This window comes from Apium graveolens, chromosome 7, assembly GCF_009905375.1.
Source record: "Apium graveolens cultivar Ventura chromosome 7, ASM990537v1, whole genome shotgun sequence".
NCBI classification, from domain to species: Eukaryota; Viridiplantae; Streptophyta; class Magnoliopsida; order Apiales; family Apiaceae; genus Apium; species Apium graveolens.
In genome coordinates, this window is record NC_133653.1 from 115,381,880 (window position 1) to 115,386,394 (window position 4,515).

The window sequence follows — 4,515 nt, forward strand, 5'->3', positions numbered from 1 at the left end:
CATAATATGATATTTTTATCAATTTAAGCATACATGAAATAGGCAAAATATTTTCATTTACCCATTAAACTGATGTTACTAATACCAGTAACAACGGTTTTCAAGATAAACTGATATAAACAGACTTCTTGATAAGTGGCATTTTATACCACTTAGAACGTCTTAAAATGCCTTAAATTGGTGTCTTGAAATCAAGTATTTTGTGTATATGCGTTTTTCTAGTGTTTATGCATTTCAGGGTATTAGTTGCATTTCAGAGGAGGAATCATCAAGAATAAGCCTTGGCATGTGTTCACCATTGCGAGAGGAAAAGAACGGGCAGATTACGGCGAAGAAACGGAGCAAACCTGGAATTTTTCCAGTAGGGTCCTGCGCGCCCGCGCAGCAATGCTGAGCGGCCGCGCAGCAGCCTTGCGCGCCCGCGCAGAAATGCTGAGCGGCCGCGCAGGTTCGGGGAAAAAGCTGAATTATTTTAGACTTCTATTTCTGTTTGGCTTCCAACTTCTATGTAATCTGAGTTTTATGGGACTATTATATAAGTAGATTTGAGACGTTTTCATAGAGAATATGAAAGAGATTATGTTTTAGATTGTGTTTGGCGCAAGAAGCGAATGAGATAAGGAAGAAGACCGATTTAGCACACTGCAGCGAAGAGGAAGCATATTTTCTTGTGATTCTTGTTTCGTTGTAACGTTGGATGCTAGTTTTCTTGCTTTGACTTATTTACTCTTGTGCGTACTCTATTTTAATATAATTAGTTTAGTTATTATTTTCTTGTGTTGTTTATCATGATTTCATATGAACCCATGATGGCGATAAGTTCTATTATGGGCTAATCGTGATCGTGGGGTTGCAACGGATTTATTATGGAATTTTTTAGTTAATTGTTTAATACTTTAGTGTGTGATGATTGCATGATATCTAGTCTTATGTGCGTCGCGAACATATAAGATAGGGTGTTAATCTCTTGTGAAGCGACGGTGGATCTTGAGATTTAGAACTTGCCATGCTAGCATAGGTTCATGTACGTTGTGCATGATTAGTGGGTGACTCTAACAATTTTATTTGCCCTATGTAATCAAAAGGGATAACTTGTGCTTAAATCGTTGTGTTGTCAATTTCTGTAGACATATAGGAACTCAACATGATTGATGACTATTCAACTTCTATATTAATTGTGGATGCTTGGTAGAATGGTATTAGTACAATGAAAGTTGGCTTTTATCAGTTTCGTGTTATTCGATTAATGTCATCACTGTCACATGCTAAAGGTAATAACAATGGCTATAGAAGGAAGTAATAATGAAGTTGTGATCTCATGAGTGTTTTATTATTGATAAATTGAAGTGTTAGTTAAGTGGTTAATTAAGTAGTTAATTATAGTTAATATTTAATCAACAATTTTATGTGTTATCTTAACATTGAGAAGTAATCATACATTGGTGAGTGAGTTTAATTAGACAATAACTTAGTCTGAGTCTCTGAGGGAACGAACTAGAAAGTATTCTATATTACTTACGAACGCGTATACTTGCGTGAATATTAGTGCATGTTTTCGCCCTAACAAGTTTTTGGCGCCGCTGCCGGGGACTCGGCGTATTTGTTTAGTTTATGTACTTACCATCATTGGTCATTAGGACTCAGTGATTAGGACGTAGTACTTAATTACTCTTTTCAGTTGTGTTTCAGGTACTTTAGCAAGCATTTATGCAAACTCGTTCTCGTGCTCGCAAGAGGACCTTAGATACAGCTGAGGAGAAAGACGAAATTCTTGATACTCCGGAGAAGTTAGATTTTGAGGATTCGGATTCAGGAACTGAGCAGAAAGAACCAGTAAACATGGGAGATCGTATTGTTCAAGCTGATCCAGCTCTTATGGATTTTTCTCGGCCTAAAATTGATGACATTCAGTCAAGCATCCTTCATCCGGCTATTCAAGCTAACACCTTTGAAATCAAGCCGGGCACTATTCAGATGGTGCAGAATTCTGTTTCTTTTGGAGGAGCGGCAACTGAAGACCCCAACATGCACATAAGGAATTTTGTCGAGATCTGTAGCACTTTTAAGTATAATGGCGTGACTGATGAGGCTATCAAGTTGAGGCTTTTCCCATTCTCACTGAGGGATAAAGCTAAAGACTGGTTACATTCGGAACCAGCTGGGTCCATCACTACGTGGCAAGATCTTGCGCAAAAGTTTCTGGTGAAGTTTTATCCAATGGCAAAGACTGCTGCTATGAGGAGTGCTCTTACTCCGTTTGCGCAGCAACCTACAGAATCTATGTGCGAGGCTTGGGAACGCTACAAGGAAATGTTGAGAAAATGTCCACATCATGGAATGCCGGATTGGATGGTAATCACTGGTTTTTATAATAGTTTGGGGGCCCAATCTCGGCCCATGCTCGATACAGCAGCTGGAGGCGCCTTATGGGCTAAAAGCTATACTGAGGCGTATAATCTTATCGAGACGATGGCTGCAAATGAGCATCAAAACCCAACTCAGAGGATGACGTCAGGCAAGGTAGCAGGTATTCTGGAAGTTGATGCAGCCACCGCTATTGCAGCCCAGCTCCAAGCGCTATCAATGAAGGTTGATTCTTTGGCTACGTATGGAGTTAATCAAATAGCTATGGTTTGTGAGCTTTGTGCAGGTTCTCATGCTACGGATCAGTGTTTTCTTGTCAACGAATCTGTTCAGTATGTGAATAATTATCAGCGACAACAGCAGCCTGTGCCAGCGACCTATCATCCTAACAACAGAAATCATCCAAATTTCAGCTGGGGGAATAATCAGAATGCTATTCAGCCAACATATCAGCAAGGAGTAAGTAAACAGTTTAACCCACCTGGATTCCAGCAACCACAGCAGTATGCTACAAGGCAATCATATCCTCAACAGGGAAGTGCAGCTGCACCTACTAGTGCTGATTTTGAGGAACTTAAGCTGTTGTGCAAGAGTCAGGCGGTTTCTATCAAGACCTTGGAAAATTAAATCGGTCAATTAGCCAATGCAGTGCTCAATCGTCAACCTGGCACTCTTCCCAGTGACACGGAAGTACCAGGCAGGAAGGAAGCTAAAGAGCAAGTCAAGGCTATTACCTTAAGGTCTGGAAAAGTAGCTGATGCTGAAAAGGCAAAAGAAGTCGAAGCTGAAGTTAGAGATGAAGAATCTAAGCAAAAGGAGAAAGTGGCGGAACCAAAGAAGACTACTGTTGAACACACTCTGCCTGAGGCTAATACAGGGGAGAAACAGCTCTATCCTCCACCACCTTTTCCTAAGAGATTGCAGCAACAAAAGCTGGATAGACAATTCGGGAAGTTTCTGGAGGTGTTCAAGAAACTTCACATCAATATACCTTTCGCTGAGGCGCTGGAACAAATGCCTAGTTATGCGAAGTTTATAAAGACTATTCTTTCAAGGAAGGTGAAACTGGATGACCTTGAAACCGTTGCTCTCACGGAAGAATGCAGCGCGGTTCTGCAACAAAAGTTAACACCAAAACTGAAAGATCCAGGAAGCTTCACCATTCCTTGCACCATTGGCAATCTAACTTTTGACAAGTGCCTTTGTGATTTGGGAGCAAGCATTAATCTGATGCCGTTGTCGATCTTTAAAAAGCTGGATCTGCCTGATCCAAAACCCACATACATGTCGCTATAATTGGCGGACCGTTCCATTACTTACCCAAGGGGCATAGTTGAGGATGTGCTCGTCAAGGTGGATAAGCTCTTCTTTCCTGCTGATTTTGTTATTCTGGATTTTGAGGAAGATAAGAAGATTCCCATAATCTTGGGGAGGCCTTTCTTGGCTACTGGCCGTACCTTGATAGATGTGCAAAAAGGGGAACTTACTATGCGGGTCCAAGATCAGGATGTGACCTTCAACGTATTCAAGGCAATGAAATTCCCTATAGAAGATGAGGAGTGCTTAAAAGTGGATGTGATTGATTCTGCGGTTACTTCGGAACTCGATCACATGCTAATGTCTGATGCATTGGAAAAGGCCTTAGTGGGGAATTTTGATAGCAATGATGAAGATAGCAACGAGCAATTACAATATCTGAACGCTTCTCCATGGAAGCGAAAGCTCGACATACCATTTGAATCTCTTGGTACTTCTGACCTTAAGAATGCTGAAGGGAAGCTCAAACCATCAATAGAGGAAGCACCTACCTTGGAGCTCAAACCATTACCTGAACACTTGAGGTATGCTTTTTTAGGTGATTCATCTACGTTACCTGTTATTATTTCAGCTGACCTTTCAGGTAGTGAGGAAGACAAGCTCTTAAGGATTTTGAGAGAATTCAAATCGGCTATAGGATGGACCATAGCAGACATCAAGGGGATAAGTCCTTCATATTGTATACATAAAATTCTGTTAGAGGAAGGTAGTAAGCCAACTGTGGAACAGCAGCGAAGACTGAACCCGATCATGAAGGAGGTGGTGAAGAAAGAAATTCTGAAATGGCTAGATGCAGGCATCATTTATCCTATTTCTGACAGCTCGTGGGTGAGC

General features: G+C 41.0%; 1 non-coding gene across 1 annotated transcript; it reads right to left on the reverse strand.

Moving 5' to 3' along the window:
* Nucleotides 1-2,232: 2,232 nt before the first annotated feature.
* Nucleotides 2,233-2,339, reverse strand: LOC141675745 (small nucleolar RNA R71). Its single transcript, XR_012556380.1, has one exon. It is a non-coding gene; the product is annotated as a small nucleolar RNA R71 (small nucleolar RNA).
* Between the last annotated feature and the right edge of the window lie 2,176 nt (nucleotides 2,340-4,515).